This window comes from Rhinolophus sinicus, chromosome 2 (assembly GCF_057876585.1).
Source record: "Rhinolophus sinicus isolate RSI-liver-muscle chromosome 2, RSI-T2T, whole genome shotgun sequence".
In the NCBI taxonomy this organism is placed as follows: Eukaryota; Metazoa; Chordata; class Mammalia; order Chiroptera; family Rhinolophidae; genus Rhinolophus; species Rhinolophus sinicus.
Genome location: NC_142502.1, coordinates 19,699,445 through 19,720,528, shown reverse-complemented (window position 1 = coordinate 19,720,528; position 21,084 = coordinate 19,699,445). Strand labels below are relative to the sequence as shown.

The window sequence follows — 21,084 nt, the reverse complement described above, 5'->3', positions numbered from 1 at the left end:
GTAATAGACAGATTCTTGTGTCTGATGCTTAGTCTTCATGTTCAGATGAAATGGAGACAATGTCTCAATGTCCTGTGATATTTTGATTTCAGGGTATAGACATTAGTGGCCAATCAGGGACCTTTGAAAAACCTATTTGTTTGTAATATCTTTCCTTGACAGCTGGACAAACATGACTGTGGTAGTCATCTAATGCCAATCAAATGACAAGCAAAAAAATTACTTCTTATGTAGAACTTTCCTCTTTTTCTTTGCTATATTGCACTTTTAGACAATTATTCCCCATTTCAGTGTTATGGACACTAAATGCAGAATTCTCCCAAGTGTGTTATGGTTTCTCTGTCTCCTGAAACTCATTAGTTCAGTTGCTCAGCTGGTAGCAGTTTCACAGCAATACCAGGCAGCGCCTGGAGACCCGGTCAGCTCTGCAAGGAGGATGCATCATGTACCACACATTCTACACAACAGGACCACCTGTTTTTAGTAAAACATATTTGTTTATGAAGTGTGGCTATTTTGAGCCTTGGCTCAGGTAGCACAGGCAAGCAGAGATTTTGAAGGCGGAGTGTTTTGACTTCTTTTATGAAATAACTTACCAGGAATCAGACTCTGTGACTAAAATAATTTTGTCTTTGACATTGAAGGCATTGAAATAAATTGGAACAGTACTAGGGGTGAATTTTGCAGGGTCGTGAAAGAAACACAGTAAGTATAATGGAGAGAGTGTGTGTGAGTGTGTGTATGTGTGTGTGTGTGTGTGTGTCTGTGAGTGTGTGTGTATGTGTGTGTGTGTGTGTGTGTGTGTGTGTGTGTGTGTGTGTGTGTAGTTGTAGTAGTAGTAATAGCAGAACGAGACTGGATTGATGCATCTGAATTATACCCCACATATTTTTGTCATTAAAAAAAATGTGCCATAGGGCTTGTCATGAAAGCATGTAGGTATGATGTTCCATGACAAGGCACAATTTCAAGATCAACCCAAAGCTTCTCTAATTACAGCAGTAGAGAGTAGAAAATAAATAAATAAACTAGAATCCCTAATTTAGCCTCATTTAAAACTTCTGCCACCCACAATTAATTGTACTGAGGTCCTGGCAGAATTATCACTTTAATTCAAGTAAATGCCTTTCTTAACTGACTCATGTATTTATTTAAAGGCCATTTAAGAAAAGGAATGGAACTACTTACTGTAGCAGCCTTTTTGTAGGTTTAAAAAATGCTAACGGGTATGATTTTTTTGGCCAACTATAGCTTAAGGGGACAAGTGTTTTCACCATTTGTACTTATATTTATTTATGCTTTTTGATGCTGTTATAAAATGCCTCTGCTTGTGACATGTTTAAGAATATGCACTGTGTCAAGTGGCTTTTAAAGCAGCAAGTTCTAGATCATTTCAAGTTTTAGGTGAAATCCCAAATGTAGGTATGTATGTATACCTTTGAGTGGAATAATAGGCTTTTAAATTACATCATTTGAATATTTCAGAAGTAACGTCTTTCTTAGAATGGTGAATTGGCTGTCATTGATCATTTTGTATGGTAATTTTTGGATGATGTGAGCAGCCTTTCTTATAGCAGGGAAATGTGAACATCCATCACCCCCCCACCCCCACATACACACACTCACTTCAATCATTTGTATTGACTCTAAGGAAAGCATTTAAGATGGTACTCGTAATTGCCCCCTACCCCCCAAAAATGAAAAATCGAATCTCCAAATATCTTTAACATTCTACCTAGACACCCCATGAACTCGGAGCACTGCAGTTTCTCCAATTTAGTTTAAACAAGATCATGATGTTGAATATCTGCCTGTATTTTCCAATCAGAAATGGGTTTAGGCCTGGATATCAGAGGCTGACAGTTTAGAGCTGAGCACCTTAACAATTGGACCCTCTTTCGGGCCTCTTTCGGGCAGGGCTTTCTGTGCCGGGGTTTGGATAATTGTTAGGCGGAAACACAACAGTGGGTACACACAAGCCGAGTGCCTCTGACTTACTTAAATCACGCAGAAGGCTGCGTCAGGCATATTTGTGTGTACTTTCTGTTATTAACAAATACGGAGGAGTTGGGACCTGGGACTCGGCTCTTTGGGTGACTATGTGCACATTTCAGCAGGTATGGTGTGTGAGCCTATCTACCCTCTCCTTAGCAGCGAGAGCTGCCATTCCTCCTATCTCAGAGAAGGAGACATCCCTTCCCCATAATTGCTGGCTTATGTAGTCCTTTAAAAGCTTTTCCTGGAATAACAATAAAATATTTATCAAACAGTGTGTGTGTGTGTGGAATATGTCAGGGCAGTTTTAGCAATATCTAACCTTCTTCTTCCTTTTCATGTGACTGTTTCTTCTTATGCGTTCTATAACAACTCAGGGGGATGGTCCTTTATTAAACAAGTCTATGACTGCAGCTGCAGTCCATGTTCTTCTGCGCCTACGTTTGTGACTGTTTGCTCCCTCTCCCCCTAGCCTTCACCAAGTGCTTCTCGTGGGTGAGGTGTGGAAAGAGATGCGGAGGCAGAGCTGATGAGTAGCATGTGATTAATATCTTAAAAAAACCCAATGTTTTGAAATGTAATTCCATATTCTTCAGAAACAGAGTATTAGCACAAGTTCTGTAGCATTTTTTGGGTGCCTTTTTCCTCACTTGAGACCAAGATATTTCCGTTACTGTGCATGGGTCCTGAGAGGTGCATTCATTTGGGAGGGGAAGTGGCAGCTGTGAGAGCTGCTGTGTCCTCATCTTGCATTCTGTCCCTCACATTCTGGTTTAAAGGCTTTTGACCCTTGTTATATAACCACTGAATGTGAGAAGTTCACAGACTACGAGCTCCTTGCAAAAGAGAATGGAGAATTATTTGGGAGCCAGGTCGAGGGAAGGTTTATAATGGATGGGTCAGGAGCGTCAAATAAGCTGAGATGAAAACCAGCTCTGCTACCTGCCATCCCAGTGACCACGAACAAGCTGTATAAATTCCGTAGCCGTGTACTTTCTCATCTGTAAGGGACAATGATGATTGTACTCTTGTCAGGATTGTGATGAGGAGAAAATAAGATAATATATGTGAAAGCTTTCAGTACAATGGCTGGCGTGTGGTAATACTCAATGCATTTGGCTATTTAAACAACCATCCAAAAATTAAAGCAGGATTGCTTTCTAAGCAAATATATACTCTAGCAGGATGTCTTTAGCAGTGTGATGATGCTATGGCAAGGTAAGCATTTCCAAGCAGAGGACAGTCAGGTGGCTGTCCCAAGAGTGCCGTTGATGTTGATGTGGGTGGTGGTGCTATGGGGATGGGATGGAGAGATGCATTGGTGGTGGATCAGCAGAGCATGATGAGTGGATTAGGAGACAGGGGAAGTAGTCCAGTCAAAGCAGACTTTTCATTAAAAAAGAAATTCATTCTTATTCTCTGAAATGCCTTTTACACTGTAAAAATAGTTATTCTTGAATATTTCACTAGCTATGAAATAAGTAATTACAGTATTTTCCTTTGACTTTCTTGTGAAGACTACTGTGCTATTGTAGCACTTTCTGGTTCATCAAATAAGTATTTGTGAGCATCCAGGATTCACATAAATATATCTTTCTAAGGGAGAGACCAAAATTTGATCATCTGCTTCTAGGAACATAGATTTTCAAAATGATGATATTACTATAGGAGTCACTGTCAGTTTAAAACAAAAATGCCAAAACGAAAAATAGGTTCACTTTAAAACATGAAAGTACTCCATGAGTGGCACTGCAGGTTCTTAGTAGTTTTTACTGATTGTAGAACACCTTTGACTGCCTGAGAATAAACCAACAGACATGGTTTAAGAGTGCACAGAAGCAGGACAAAGTCTCTGTTTCTGAAACAAAGTTTTTGTTTTTATTTTTCAGATCGTTGGAATTAGTTCTGAATGTTTTTCTTTTCTTTGCCACCACTCATCTTTCCAAAGGCAAAATGAATTCTTGTGTTCATACATCCATAGGCTAAAATAGGGATTCTTGTGAAGTGGCTTGCTTGGATCAAGAAGAAGCATTGGAAAAGATATGGAGAACTAGCAAGAATGCATTTTGGCAAAAAAAAAAAAAAAAAGAAATCAATAATCCATCATTATCTAAATAATATGCCATTGCCTAATTCCATAGTATACTGATTAACATAGAATATTAATTAATTCACACACACAGTATTTAGTGTTCAGGCAATTTGGGGAATTGTTGAGTTTAACAGGGTCAAACACGTTATTTAACATGTTAATAGATTAGCATATAATTCCTTGCCTGTGCTAATATTTGTTGCGAATTCCCAAGATGGAATATAGAATGCAGCATTTCCTAGTCATATGAACCACAGGTCATGCCTAATTACAAAGTGAATAACTCAGATTTGGGGATCACTGTTAAAACCCCTTCATTCTTATTTTTGCTTTCCATTTTCACCTTACTCTTCTTCTCCTGAATTCTTCTCAACTTCCTGTTTCTAGATATAGGAAGCCATTTTTGGGAGCTAGCAAACGGTTTGTTTGCATAAATATCAAAGCTTGAATATTTAGGAATTAAATATCTGTATTATGTATGTCCAGGGTTCCTCTTGTTCTTTGTTTCTAGCCTTTGGAGCATTTCATTCTTGTTAGCATCACCATCTTATGAAGGAAAGAGAAAAAGAGAGCTAGGACTTAAACCTGCTTTGGAAATAAATGGAATTCAGTTACATCTATGGGATTAGGAGTGATGTACAGATTTTATTTATCCAAACTAACATGTCACATGAATTATTAAAATTGATAAGAGTTTTATATGTAAAAAGTTAATTTCAGAGTTCTGTTTTGTAAGTCAGGCATCGCAAACATATCTAACAAAGGCAAATTATATTTAACTAGATACTGGGGGTGCCAAAAAAATGTATACAAGTGGACACTTTGGTCAACGTTGCTCAAGCAGTAGTTCACCGTAATCAGAAGTTTCTGGATGTTGATGGTAACCGCTTTGAGCACCTCTTGTAATTGCAGAAGTCAAACATGACTTGTATTCATCGTTTGTTATCGGTATATATTGAGTGTTACAATTGTAATATAGTTTTCCTTTCTTAAAATATGTATACATTTTTTTGGCACCCTCTGTTTTAAATGTCTTGAAAAGAAGGGAGCTTTCTTTTTTTTTTGAATGTCATTATGTCCTAGGCACCAACTTAAGTATTTTACATGTCACGTCATTAATTCTTGTAATCACTCTGTAAGTAAATATTATTTTCCCCAACTTACACATGAGGAAACTGAGGCTAAGTGACAGCTCACTCAATAAAGAAGTGGGTGATTTATAAACTGGAATTCAGCTCTTTTTCACAAGAGCAAAATTCAACCCAGCATTTTTCATATTGTCATATTACACTGAGAGTGGGGAGTTTTCATCTTTGTGTCTTCTACAGCATCGAGTACAGTACCTGGGATGTAGTCACCATATGATATATATTTTTAAATTAAATCAAGTATGCTATTGAATTAATTCAGAGCAGTTTTTCCAAGAGGAGATTCATTTTTAAATAGCAGTGTCCAAGATCAGCATATCACATACCTAAATACACTATTAGATGGAAGTCCATCCATGGGTAGGAAGACATATGAGTGTTTCTTTCATGAACATTCATAGGTATTACATGGGCAAGCAGCCTCAGGCCAATCATGAAGGGACTTTTATTCTATGAGCTCTCGGGAAGCCTTAGGTTTGAAGAAGAGGCATGACATGATAAGACTGGTGATTTCAAGGCATAATCATGGGAAGAATGGATGGGAGAGAGGCAAGAAAGGAAGCTCCTTAGAATGAAATCTACTTACAAGGCTCTTGTTTGGGGTGGCGGTGTTGATGGGGAACTTAATGAACTAAAACCAGTGTTGTTTAGTGCCCAGCACGCAGCCCATCTTCATGACACCTTCCTAACGGATCTTGAAACCGTACCCTTCTCAGGGCACTAACAGAACCCACCGTACAGTTTGTACTTGATGGGAGTCTGTCTGAGATTACCCTCCCTTTCTAGCTTTTCTTCCCAACCATATTTTAAGCATTTTGAGGGCAGCTGACACATCATAGAGATTTGCTGTATCCTCTAAAGAGTTCGAGAGGTGATCTCAGCTCTGGCCACCTGTTAGAATCACCTGGAGAGCTTTTAAAATATACCAATCTGTGAGCCCCAACCTGTACAAACTAGATCAGAGTCCCTAGCGTGGGGTCCCAATATTGGTATTTGTTTAAAAGCTCACCAGAATAGTTTAATGGGCAACCAGGATAGGAACCACTGTATAGACACTCAGAAATAGTTACCTAGTAGAAGTAAGCACTCCGTTTCTCTCCCCCTTCCTCTTCTCTGCTCTTCCTTCTCCCTCTCCCTGAATAGGCCAATCTAGCTGAGAATGTGTGCTTGGGAATTATCTGCTTCCTGGTGGAATGTCAGGCTGTGTGACTAAATGAGACCTCCAAGGAAATAAGCTGAAAATAAAAGATCAGAGGCTTCTGGACAATGTATCAGGATAGGACAACGGAACCCAGGCTTTCTGCAATTGATCCTTTTGGAGTATGTGGACCTGGTCAAAAGAAGACAGGGGGAGAGAGGTTGAGCCACATACATCTTAATCAGGAAGATTGTTTTCTCCTTCCGTGTCTCTCAAGCAAATTAAATACTGAGTGAAGATTCATCACAGTGGCAAAAACTATTTCTGGTGAGACTTGAACATGTAAAGTTTTAAATTAATAAGAGATGCTAAACATGCCTTGTCAAGTGTTTATAATAGAATAGATACATTATCAGACCCCACAAATAGCACTGCTATGATTTAGTCATCACTAACCGGGTATCTGTGCCGAGCGGCTGGGTCAGAGCCACTATTAGACACCGATGCTATATTTGCTGTATCCATGTGACTCACCACCGGCGGCCTGCTTTCTAGTGATAGAGAAATAGGTCCTGTTCCACCTTATACTTCCCCCTACAAACACATACACACACACACACACACACACACACACACACACACACACACACCTCAGAATGAGTTTCAGATCATTTTGAATTGACAATGACCTTAAATATCAAAACATAGGGATGATTTGATGAACTTGCTTTTGTGAGTATTTTGGTAAATGGCATGCTTTTTATATTAGGCTTACTATCTACCTCTAAATGGAAACAACAATAAATTAAAAACAAAACAAAACACCACCATCTTTTGTGGTATTTGACTTAACATGGTTGCCAGGATCATTTGAAAAAGTGTAATTGACAGAGGGGTTTCACTCTAAACGTGTTTACAAATGAAGCATACAGGATTGGGTGGATCCCCCAGGGTTTACAAAGGAGACCTCCAGGGGACCCTTATCATGTTTTGTTTTGTTTTTTGCCTATGATGTCACTCCTGCACAGATGTCCCTCATATCCCCACCGTAACTGCCCCTCCTGCTCCTTCTTCCTGTCCCCCTCACACACGTGCACCATGGTCTGGCCACACTGCACTTCTCGGTAGACCTCAGAAACACGCATGACTTTAACATGCTGGTCCTCTACATGAAGGTCCTGGCTGCATCTCTCATCGCCACCTTGAAAAGCCTCCACATTGACGAAGACCCGGCTCAAGTGGCCTCTCCTCTGTGGAACCTTCTGTCATTCCTTTGGATAGAACTGGCATTCTCTTTCCTTGACTCCCACAGAACACTTGCCTACCCCTCTTATAGCACGGATCAGATGAACTGTAATACTATTTTATGCATCTGCCGCTTCAACTAGACCACAGGCTCCTCAAGGATGGGCCTTCTCTTCTGCATGAGCTCATTTCCTCATGCAGCCTGGCCTGGTAGAAGATAAGTGTACAATAAGAGGGCAAGTGAATAAACTGATTGAAATAAAGCCTGATGTCTACCTTTTATTGTGCTAATACTTGCATAGAAACGATGAATTAATTTTTATTGGCAGTTGAGTGGTGTGGCCATATACCACTTAAGACAAGCAGTGGGAGCCTATCAGAATCACTTGGGAGTTAAAATGTGTCTGTCTGTCTGTCTCTCTATCCATCCATCCATCCATCCATCCATCCATCCATCCATCCACCCACCCATCCATCCATCCATCCATCCATCCATCCATCCATCCATCCATCCATCCGTCCATCTATCTATCACCATCCCAGCCCCACACCAGACCTATAGTTCAGAATCTCCCATGGAGGGCAAGAGATAGTTGTAGTTTTGAAAAATATGTTTCCTAGGTGATTCATTGCACACTTCTGGTAAGACTTGTCAGCCTAAGGGACATATAATGAAGCTGCTCAGACAAAGCAGATTTCTACTGCTTTGTGTGTTGTAAAGATTGTTGATTGTTGTCAATATGAAAGCAATCATTGTTTAGAATCATAAAGATCTTGTGCCATTCACAAAAGTGCTCTGATGTATCCTATTGGAAGCCTTCATTGACCTGTTAATGAAGCAGCACCTCTCACTGAGACTGGTGCGTGGTGGTGAAGTCTGTATTTTCTTCATCTATGTACTGTGGAGAGGCACTCTCTAGGTTCCATATCGGTGACTGAGATTTGCTTAAAACTTCATCCACCCAACTTGCCTTTCATTTGTCAACTGCTGCATGTTTCTGTTTGCATTTCATATACTCGGGTATTATTTGCCTAATAATGGAAATTTGGCAACCATCCATCTTTACAAGCAGCTTAACTTAGGGCATTTTTAATAAGGAGGTAAAATGGAAGATTGGCAATCCTGACCTTTATGATTGGTCAGCATGGTATAAAAATAAAAAATATCTTAGGTTTCCTATGTAAGACTTTCTTCACAGTACCCAACATGCTTGTCTGTGGTACTTACAGAACAGACGGAAGTAGGTGGAGCCAATTCATTTGCTCAAACAATAAGCATGTTACAACATTCATTAACCTAAGGGTCACTTCTTTAAATTAAGGAAGTTCAAAGACATTTGTTTAAATAACTGTGTGACTATGATTCTAATTGAAAAAAGCCAGAGAATTGAAAATTAAAGCCAACTTTGTCTGTAAAATCCAGACTTCGTGGAAAACCAGGAGCCCTGTAGCATCCATTTAGAAGGAAGCACCACCCTTAACTTTTCAATTTCCTGGCTTTTGTCAGTTTTTATCACAACCCTAACATTCTGTAAATAAAGGTGTCTCTTATGCTAACAGACATGGCTTTGTCCCTTGCAGCTCCAGGGTAAGTTTTCATGAGCCTTAAAACTATAAAAACTCCTAAGGTACTTTTGGATGCCTGGTTTATTTTAAAACAAAATCAAGTCCCACGAAACTATGTTTTAAATGCAGGACTAGAACTAAGTGATTTTTTCCTTTTTTTTTTTTTTAGAATGCTGTACATTCTTCAGTTACATCCCTTTCATCTTCAAAAATGCTTACAAATATAGTTCATTTCTCACAGTTCTCCAGTGAATTATGTAAACATTTCAAATGATCATCTACTTTTGCAGATATGAAACGAAGACAAAGAAGTGTATTTATTTATTTATTTATTTATTTATTTATTTATTTATGTATTTATTTTCAGAGAGTAGCTTCGTGCACAGCTTAACTGCACATGGAAAATGTTGCATTGACATAGAAAAAGCCTGTCTGGTTGAGTATATGCTTGGCCATTTGCCAACTCATGAGACATGGGTCATGGCAAATCTAATTCCCATTGACTTTTATGCAGAAGGAAAGCCAAACACAATTTACCCTTCGGGTTGCATGCAATATTGTTTTTCAGGGAAATGTGGTTATGTTTGTCCTAGCTACAAAGACGGTCTCTGGGGAGGACAGCCAAATGGCTTTGGTCACAGTGTCCACGAAACAAAAGTGTCCTAATTTGTTATCTCGAAGCTGTCTGTGCTAGGATATGCAATCAGGTGATCAGGGAATGGATAGCAGCTGGAAATTCTGGCAGAGGCTTATTAATTTGGGGACCACGTATAGGAAGGGTATATGTTTATATGGCAGGTAGGAAGCAGGGGGGGACAGTACAAACCCCCAGGGAAAGGACAAGAGTAGGAGGATTAAGGTAGCCCTGGCATTTTCCCACAGAGATTGAGCGTGGGGATCCAGTTCCAGATCTGGGACGGACTGGAGTATTGGGTAGGATATTTGGACAGATTAGAGGGAGAGAGACCAAGGTAGATGCTAGTTTATGAAACAAGTTGACAGAAGACATGGGGAGGGCTGTACAGGTTTTATTCTTGCTTATTTATTTGGAGTGAGCTGGCAACAAAGAAAACTCAAGTGATCAGGGATGAGTTCCCATGCACCCTGAGTCCCCTCAGGCCCCCTCAATGCAGACGGGCAGCTTGTTGCCATAGTTCTATCTCTTTCTCTGGAATAGCACAAGACTCAGGCAGCTACCAGGAGGCTCACCCTTCAACCACCACCATTTTATTTTAATTTACGTTTTGCATGAGAGTCATTCTTCAATGGCCACTCTTTCTTATATCTAGTCACATTTGCCTGCCTTCTCAAATTGAATATACTACAATAGTTCAAGAGTGTGGAACAATGCAAAGAACTTGGCACTGGGGAGAAGTGTAACCAACAGACAAGTCTAGGGCCGACACGAATTTTAAATCTGTACAACTATTTACACGTTTAATCCTCACAGGTGGTCATGAGGGCCCCACCCTCCACCTGCCCTGGCCCCCTTGCATTCTTACCTTGTGTCTTCAGACCCTCAACTGTCTCTTTTTGCTGTTGTCACTTTCCATGCTTTTGGCAGTTCCCATTTCCCTCCCTTATTTAATGTTCTATTTCTTTTTTCTTTCAGTTTTGTTGAGATATAATCGACCTAGATAGAGCACTGTGTACATTTAAGGTGTTCAGCATAAGGACCTGAGATATATATTCATTGAAATGATTCCCCCAATAATCTTAGCTAACATCCATCATCTCATATAGATTTAAAAGAAGTTTACATGTGCTGCTCCTTCTCTTTTGTGGTCTGGGAAACCAGGTAATTGAGACTGTTATCCTTTTGTCCAAATGGTAGGGCACAGACCCCAGTGAGGGCCTGGGACGTTTTCCTATGGTTCCCGTGTAGGGGCTGGAGTTCATGAATTTCTTTACTTTTTCTTGGACTAAGTGGCAGTTCAATTTATTTCCTAGTTCTTCACACAATCTTTTATGATCTTGCCCAAGCCCTCAGGATTAAATGAAAACTCCCGATGTCACACAAAGCTCTGGTCTGCTTGGTTCCCCCCTGTGTCACCCACCTCCAGTTCCCCAGTCCTGGGCCCCAGCACCCCAAACTCTTCATCTCATCCCCGATACTGCGTTCTTCCTTCTCTCCTTCGCTACATGTTCTTCTCCCCATCCACTGTCCCTTCCCTGTTCCTCACCTGGTGAATACGCTTGTCTTTCAGGACATGTGGCTTATCTGTCACCAGCTGGAAATCCTTCCCCTCCCCAGTTCAGGCTTAGTTACTCCCTGAGCTTACCTGGCACATAGACCATTGTGGTGCCATTGGTCCTTCACGTCCACTCTCCCAGCTAGTGGGGACACTGCTCAAGGGCAAAGTTATCTTCTCCTTGGTTTCCTTAAGGCCTGGAGCAGTATATGGCACATAGTAGGCACACAGTACATGCTGGCTGACTCACTGCTTGTGCCGTTGTTACCAAGTTGCAAAATGTGCTATGTAGCACGATGTTGTATTTATACGTTCTCGTTATGCATTTTTTTTAAAGTTTAAGGGGAAAGGGATCATTTGAAGGAAACACAGTTGGATGCAAAAATGCAAAACATGGTTATCAGCTCAAAGATGCTGGTAAAATCCTTATACATCCAGAAATAGTTCTTGTGAATCTTCTTTTTTTTTTTTCTGTTTGGCTGCCCTTAAACCAAATTTAGAATTTTAAAATGTGTATTTTTTGTAAGGATCCCTTGCAGGGGAAGATGGGACATGTAATAATTATAGTAGCAAGTGTATTGAATTTGATATCTCATGAAGAAGGAAGTAGCATATATCTAAAGAAAATTCTTTTTTCTGAAGGAGGATTTCAGTATATCACAGGAATCAGCCATGTGAAGCTTGGCCATAAGTGGGGAGTAAAAAAGAACCAGCCTTCAACCTGGAAAAAAGTCAGTCTAATGATATTTTTTATTCATTTTCTTTGAACATTTTCAATTACCTTCTCTAGAAAGAGAAATTCTTTTCCAAAATCCCTAAAATGTATCATATGCTTAAATTATCCCCTGCTCTTAATATGTGGAGGGGAAAATAAAACAGTCATACTACTCAGACGAGAGAGAAATAATTCTGAATTAGTGTTGAAAATAAGTTAATGTGATTATGGCATATAAAGTTGGTTTTGTTTTTATAAAAACATTTTGCATGTGCATGAGCAATGTCTGGAAAGAGTATATCCCAAGCTGTTAGTTCTCAATCGCTGGGGAATGAAAGGGGAATTTTTATATTTTACTTCATACTTTTCTATTTTGTTTGAAGTCTTTTTGGTTTTGCTTTTACAATAGGCATGTACCACTTTTAGAAATGTTCAAAAGCCAATAATGTGTTTTCATCAGTTAACTGGAAAACAGCACATGTACTTACTGCCTTACCATGTGAGAAGCCTCGGATCCTGGGAACACGTCAGATGCTCATGAGATGGGCCCGAACCCCACAGTAACCTGGAGTGGATGGTTTGAAGGTCCTACCTCCCCACCCATTCCTCACAGTGCCCCAATTCAAGCAATAAAAGCTATTATTGAACTTGCTCTTTTATTAATCAGAGCTAGCCGTGAAATCTTAACTCTTAGGACCGAGTGATTAACTTGCATGCTATATTACCACAACAGGAGCATTTTAATTGGCTTTTCTTGTCTTCCTATGTTGAGAGTGGATGTGAGCCGTACGGGTAAAATAAGCAATTTGGGACTATGTCACCAATCATTTTTGATGTTGTAGGAAGCAGTTTATTTTCATCACATGTAGTTGTGTTCAGATGGGTAAACTCCACCTGTGTCTGGGAGGGGCCTTGTGTTCAATGCCTTTGAGGAGCTGCAGGCCAGTGGTAGGACCCCAGGGGTGCACAGAATCAGGTGAGATGCTTCCTCAAGGGGCTGAGCTGGGAAGCCAGAGGGTGAGTGTGTAACGGCTTGACCTTGGAGGCGAAGCTGAGTTTGTCATTGGATCTAAGAGTCAACAGCAGTGATGGCAATGAGAGATGCTGCCCACAGTCAAGAGATGAAAACAATGTCATAATAAAGCAGGAGTCAAGGAACATGGTGGGAGCAAAGCGTGGACTAGTACCCAATCTCCTATTATCAATGCTTGATGAGTGCGTCATTTGTCTGATGTTAAAAATATGGTCACTCATACATACAATGGAACAGGATAATTTCCATGCCAGAGTTGTGTTTATTTTGAGACATATCAAAGTTTTACTTGGTGACTCAGAATTTAAAGTGCTACCTGGACAGTTCAGTCAGATAATATTTGATGACTTATCAGATAAGTCTGTGCTATGGACTGATTTCGACTTTTCACCATATGCAAGGAGATACAGGCACTTGGTTTTATGTCTTCCTGTATGGCATATCAGTGTGTCTCTAACAGATGCAGTTCCACTCGTGAGTGTGTGCATTTTGCAATTGCTAAAAATGACTGGGTGAAGTTTATTGTTTGGAACAACTTCTTTCTTATTTGGAATATGAAATAGATGAAAGACATATTCCGCAAATATGAACTGAGCACCTACTGTTCAGGCACTCTTCTAGCTGCAGAGAATACAGTGGTGAGAAGATACATCAAGTCCTGCTACCACAGAGTTCACATTTTATTGGGACAAACAGAAAATAAATAGATAAACAAACAAATGTATGACAGAATGCCGGGTAGTGATAAGAATCCTGAAGAAGAGTAAAGCAGAGGTGTTGAGCTGATAGAAGGGTTGTTGTAGGTAATGTTCATTATATACCAATGATTGGCTGTCTAAATGGAACTAGGTTTCAAAACCAGGGAGATTTGTAAGCATAGCTTTTTAAAATCTTTTGTAAGCATAGCTTTTATCCGTTTGGTGAAGTTTCAGGTGAACACTGTTTTCTTATTTCAATCTGCTTGACTGCATTAAGTTTCATGCTGTTTCAAGTTTCAAGAAGTGGCCCAAGGTCAAAGGAAAATGCTAAGAATTCCATCTTGTTTTGTGTGACAACAGAATGAAGGCCCATAATTACATGACTGCCCCACCCCTGACAAACCTGCAGTGGCCCAGATTTGTTTGAAATTTAGCACAAAACTACATTGCTATCAGAGGATATTCCCATGAGATAAGAGAGGCCTGGCAGAATTGAGCTGCCAGCTTGATTACAAAAATTTTAAAACATTTCTTCCTTAATGACAAAGACTGTTGTTTACCCTTATAGCAAACAAGTTAGTACATGTTTATTCTGAAAAACTTTGCTCTTAAGAGAACCTGCCTGGCTATGCTATGCACGTCAGTCACCCTAGGGAGAATGTATAATGTGTGTCAATTAAAGAAGGTTGGGATATAATATTGTAATAAATATGTGTAGTGTGAGATGGGTAATAGACTTATTGGGGTTATTCCTTTGTGAGGTGTATAAATATCTAGTCACTATGTTGTTTTGTACACCTGAAACTAATTAAAAAAAAAGAAAGAAAATATACATTTTGCAAAAAAAAAAAAAAAAGAATGGGGTGTATTTTAGCAAAGACATTAGAATTTAAACAGAGAGGTTCTTTCAAGAATTATATTGGACGAGCACAACTTCATTGCAAAATTTTGGTATTACTCAAAACAAATATAGAATTCTGATTTTAGAGTTGCCCTTTGAGCATTTTATAAGCCGGACCAAAACTTTATTTATTCAGTCCTTCATTAGTTCATTCATGCTGTCATTCAACAAACATTTGTGAAGCCTTGTATCGCTGATGCGGTGCTTCTTACTAAGTGTGTCAATACATTAGAGCCATTGCTTTATTTTGAGCTGACACCGTTGTGGGGAGACAGATAAGTTATGAAACTGGAAGTGCTTCGATAACTATGAACAGTCCAAGTTGGAAGGGCTGGGAGGGAAGCTTGGCAAGGTAGGGGAGCTCCAAGGGGAGGCGACATTTGGACTGGAGTGTTTGAAGAACAGGTTCAAGTTTTCTAGGCGGAGGGAAGTATGAGTTTCTGGCAGTAGTCTCTCTTACTTTGTATTTACACATTCTTGTTTTCAAAACTAAGATGGCATGACTCAGTTTGATAACCTATCTTGTTCATCTGAATGACCTGAAGTGATCTTGACTAATTAAAAAAATAAATTTACTTGCAAGACATGAATATTTTCTACCATTCAATTTCGTAAATATTTATTGGGCACCTAACCATATGCAATACGCCGGGCCACTGTGTAAGTAGCCTGGGAGAATTCAAGAGTCTTTTTCCATCTTTAAAAAAAAAAAAAAAAATTATTCAGGTGAAATTCACATGACATAAAATTAACCATTTTAAAATGTACAATTCAGTGATATTAAGTACATTCACAATGTTGTACAGCCACCACCTCTATCTATGTTCCAGAATATTTTCATCAGCCAAAAGAAAACTCGTTCCCCATTATGCAGTCGTTCCCCATTCTCTCCTCCCCCCAGCCCCTTACAAACACCAGTCTGCTTTTTGTCTCTATAGATTTACCTAGTCTGGTAAATCATACGAAATATGACATTTTGTGTCTCACTTCTTTTACTTAACATAACGTTATCACGGTTCATCCATGTCATGTAATGTATCAGTACATCATTCCTTTTTTATGGCTGAATAACACTCCATTGTATGGCTGTACCACATGTTGTTTATCCATTCACCTTCTGATGGACATGTGGGTTGTTTCAACATTTAGCTATTGTGAATAGTGCTGCTGTGAACATTTGTATTTGTTTGCACGCCTGTTTTCAATTCTTTGGAGCACATACCTAGGAGTAGAATTGCTGGGTCATATGGTATTACTCTGTTTAATTTTTGAGGAACTGCCAAACTGTTTTCCACAGTGGCTGCACCATTTTACATTCCCACCAGCAATATACAAGGCTTCTGATTTATCACATCCTTACCAACACTTGTTACTTTCCATTTTTTTAAATAATAGCCCTCCTAGTGGATGTGAAGTATTATCTCATTGTGGTTTTGATTTACATTTCCCTTATGACTAATGATGTTAAGCATTCTTTCATGTTCTTGTTGGCCAAAATATTCTGAGCAATGATAATCTTGTTGAAATATCTGAAGCACCTCATAAGAGATCTGATTTTAGGCAGACAATATTCATTTGGCTCTGAAAATTATGGCGTGATTGTTTAAAAACCAATCTTATTATTTTATAGTTCTTATATTTATTATATTAAGCACAACTGTTGTCACATTGGTTAAAACATGAGCTCATGGGTGCCTTCTCAATCATAAGCATTAGCTTATCCTCTGTAATAACTTGGGTCTTAGAGAAAGTTACTCAATATGATCTACCCTTTTCTTTATATTAATAGCATTTTGAGATGCTATAGATTTTGCCTGTGGGTACAGTTTCACAAATTCTATATTAATGAAGTATTTCACTAATATAGAATTTGTGAAACTGTATATTTATATATTTGACTAGTATAGAATTTTAAAATATAAATATGTATATATGGAGAGAGACAGAGTTAGTTTTAGGACATGGAGGGGTATTGAACTAGATTTCAACAATTCAACTCAACAATTGTTTCAATACAGCATATTTATTCTATTGCCTCACCAGAAATAAAACTCTCTAGAAAGTGAAATACATCTTTTTTTAATATTCCCAGTGAAAGTTGCCACTCATTTTTCTTCATAAGTCCTTAGGCGTACAAAGATTAGACAGTCAGAACGAGGAAAGGGCTAGAGCCAATGTTCTTTATGCCGAGAAAGAGCGATGACCCCAACACTATTTGCTGTAGCAACCAGTGCCCCCAAGAGTACTTTCGTGTATTCAAGAATTATGCATTGAGCACCGACTATGTTGTGGGAATTGTCTCAGAGTTGGAAATATAGCAGTGAATAAAACACAACTTGCATTCTGTCCGGGGAGATGAATAATGCACAAATATATTAGGTAGCTGTAAATGTTGTGAAGCAAAATAAAACAAGGTGTGAGGGGCATGACAAGACTGCTGTCCAAGAAAGGGTGGTCTACAATGGAAGACATCTCTGAGGACGTGCAGATACATGAGGAAACTGGGTAGAAGGGGAAGGGAGCAAAATGTGATGGACATGCTGTACCCATTTGAGGGATGGTGTGGAGGCCAATATAGCTGAAGTATGATTTCAAAGGAGAGTGGGAGGAGATAAATTCAAAGAAGTAGTCCACTTGAAACAGACCCAGTGCTGAAGACTTATTCAGAATTGCAAGGATCAATTGCGAGATTTATCTGTCCCTATACTGGGAACCAGGTGTAGCTGCTGGTTCGGTGTCTATAGTCATTTCCTGTTGTTGCTATAACAAATTGCTATAATTTAAGCAACACAAATTTATCGTACAGTTCTGGAGGTCAGAAGTCTAAAATGGGTCAGCAGGATTGCATTCCTTCTGAAGGCTCTAGGGGAGAATCAGTTTTCTTGCCTGTATTGGTTTGTAGAGGCCCCTCACATTCCTTGGCACATGGCCTCTTTCTCTGTCTTCAAAGCCAGCAGCATAGCATCTTCTCATCTCTGACATCTGCTCCTGCCTTTACATCTTCTCCCTCTGACTCTGACCCTGTTGCCTCCCTTTTCTAAAGGCTCTTATGATTCCAATGGGCCCACCCAGGGAATCCAGGATAATCTCGTCTTCTGTCACATAAGGTAGGTAACATACTCACAGGCCCCAGGAGTTAGGATGCTATCATGGAGTAAGGGGCATTATTCAGTCTACCATAGCGGTCTTTCTCACTTGATCAAAGTCTGATTTCTTTAGTAGTCCTGGTCCCAACATTCTTTAGGCTATGTTTTGATTATTGAAGGTTTTATTTTTCAGGTTTCTTCCCTTCACTTTCTGATAAAGAGATAAATGCTTAAATGCAAAAAAAAAAAAAATTTGTTGGACTGCACGTCTTTGAGGGCAGAAGACATGGCCTCACTCATTTATTCATCTCTGATGCCTAAAAGAGGTCAAAGCACATACTCAGTCCATATAGAAGGTGGTGGTGATGGTTACCTTACAGAGGTTGTAATGAGGGAGGGTATAATTTTATACTTTTCTTAAAGATGCTCATAGAAATGATAAGATTCTCTAATTCCAAGTATGAAAACATTATATGAAAATCATTTTGATCATATGCCCTCTCCCTAGATACATCTCTGGAAACATAAAGAGGTAGAAGGTGGCCATCCGTGTCAGCCGAGAGAGACAGAATTTTACCATCTCAGAAAGGGCAGAATGGATTTCTGGTGCCCAGTCCGAATTTTCCTTCCAGTGGTATTTTTAAAAACAAGTTTTAGCATTTGAATGTATATCAAGCCCCACTTTCAGCTAAATATTAAATTAGGTAATTTAGGCTTTATTCCCAAGTAACCAGTACCTTTCTGTGATGGAGAAACACAGTTTGGCATCAGAATGGTCCCTCCACAAAATGTCCTTGAATACTGGGATGGAAGGTGATACAGGTTACTGAGGGCTGTGGGTACTTGGAAGCTGAAGACTTTGCTAGCCACTTTTGGGGGCATGAGGAGGCACTGCTGTGTAGGTGGCCTTTAGCTTGAAGTGTTGTGTCACTGCACGTAAGTCCTGTGGAGCTGTTTACTTGTTGAATGTGCTGCCAAAAGGAGGGAAGCATTCCGAGAAGACACTTATTGAAAGAGAGCCCAAACCAGAGCAGTGTGCTCTTCCAGGACAGAAATTGTCAGCCGTGAGATCATGAAATTCAAATTCAAGGAACGTTCAGGCTGCTGCTCAGCTTCTTCTGGAGTGTTCTCTGTAATGTGTTGCTGGGAACAACCTGTAAAATGTGCCATTGGCAATATGTGGCATCGTACACCTCGTGAGTGAGCAGATGGCATGAGCTGAGCTGACCTCTGCAAAGTCGTCAGCAGGATTGCTGCTCAGACAGTGTCATCTTCTTGTGGCTTGCATTTTCTGTTAAGGTAATCTCTGTAACAAGAAGAAGATGAAAATCTTAGACACATGGCCAAAAAAACTTCAACAATGGGATTTGAGTCTTTCTTATAATACTAAGATGAGTATTTATAAATATTCTTTATTTAAGATTAAGTAATTGAAAGTCTTTATTGTACTGTTATTTGAAAAAAAATCCTCTTGTTTTGTGGGGATGCAAACATTCAGGAAATGAAGTATGTCTAGAAAGCCACAGTCAGGCATATTATCTCTGTCTGCTTTTAGAGGAAATTTAAGAAATAGGTAACAATACATCAAATCTTTGATTTGGTAACATGTTTAAATTAATTGCAGTGGTAGGATCTCGGCAAATACTAGATATCTAGTTCCTGGCTAATTTTACCCAAGTTTTATTACTAATCTGAACCATCTATGCCCTAATTATGGCTCAAAAATAAACTTAAAAATTTGTAATAACTATTATTGACTCCATAACCAACTATCATTAACCCTTCGTCGGTTTGTTACAGAGGTTAAATGAGTTAGTATTTGTAAAGCCCCATTCCTGACACATTATTTATAAAATAAATAAAGATCATGCAAATGAATTCCATTCATGCAACACTCTTGATAACGGCAAAGTAAATTCCTTTGTTTAATCGAAACTTAATAGAGCAGGTCTGTAACATACCTAATTCTCCTGGGGCGGCAATGAAAGGATCTTTTGCACTCTGAGTGTCTCTCACAATAAATTACTCATAGGTCTTAACCACTGCCTCATACAAATTATGTTCTTAATGGTTAATTGAAGCAACACAAGCTGTAGAGACGCATTATACCCTAAATCCTTTCTTCTCTCCCTTAAACACCAGCCTCCCTTGTTGAAAGTCATGAAGCAGGAAATTAAATAAAGTACATCACACAAATATTGAACACCATGTTAGGCTTTCGTCAAAAGGGGTTTTATATAGTATCTAACTTTCCATGTATGGTGTCACTTCAAGGAGATTTAAGCTCCTTCAAGGAAATCGGTTCTCAGACTGCCTTCCTGGCCCCTTCCACATAGCCCACAGTGGATCTGCGCCTATGGTACACCCATTGAGAACATAGAACTAAACTGAATTGAAGACTGTCTCACTCTAATAGGGAAAAGATAAGGCCTTGAATCTAGCTGAGTTCTTGACCTAAAATGCCCAGCTTGCTTTCCAAAGCCCACAAACTGGGGCTCAGCAACAAAGGGAAGTTTGAAGCCTAGCTCTCGGAACTGTTTCTGTGTACATCGTAGAAATATTGAGCTTCTTATAAAGTGCCTGCACGTTATAAAGCATCATTCAGAGACAAAGTGAGTAGAAAAGAACAAAAATGATGGAAGCGCTAAAATTCTTTCTTTATTCTGCAGTGCCTTTTTTGATCAAATCTGTTTTATTTCTAGGGTTATGAATCTATCTCTGTTATGGTACAATGCCATTTATTCTAGAAAATTGAAACTAATATGTGAAAATAAGTAGTGATGGAACTAAGTGGGAAACTCATTGGCATAGATTGGCCTTTGAAGCCTGAGAAAAGAACTGAGATGGTTCACTTCCCAAGCCTGCTCCCCACCTCCAAACCACCTTAGCCTGACCCGTCCTTGACCTGTTGTTAAGCCAATGCTCAATGAGCATTCTTCCAGAATTGGAGAAGCAAAAGTACCTTAACCACCAAAAGGAGAAACTTAAGCTGTTTTCTTTCCCCCCTCTCAAGCACTGGCTGAAACTCACCTAGAGACAGCTGCTTCTTTGAGGTCCACATACTGTTGTTTAGACTGCTTCTATTTTGGGGATAAGTAAGTTTTTATACCTTATCCTAGGTATCTATATTTTACCTAAATATTTATGTTATAGTAAAAACATAAAATAGATCACCCCCCCCCCCCGCCAATTGACTAAAATAATATAGCTAGAATTTATAAATGTAGCCAAATAAATATTTTTTGAATGTTTGGATTTTTTTAATTAATTAACTT

The 21,084-nt window shown here is 39.3% G+C and overlaps 1 protein-coding gene across 6 annotated transcripts in view; it reads left to right on the top strand.

Moving 5' to 3' along the window:
• The window catches only part of PHACTR2 (phosphatase and actin regulator 2), a 233,044-nt gene that overhangs the window by 62,085 nt on the left and 149,875 nt on the right, over window positions 1-21,084 (top strand). The window lies entirely within an intron of this gene.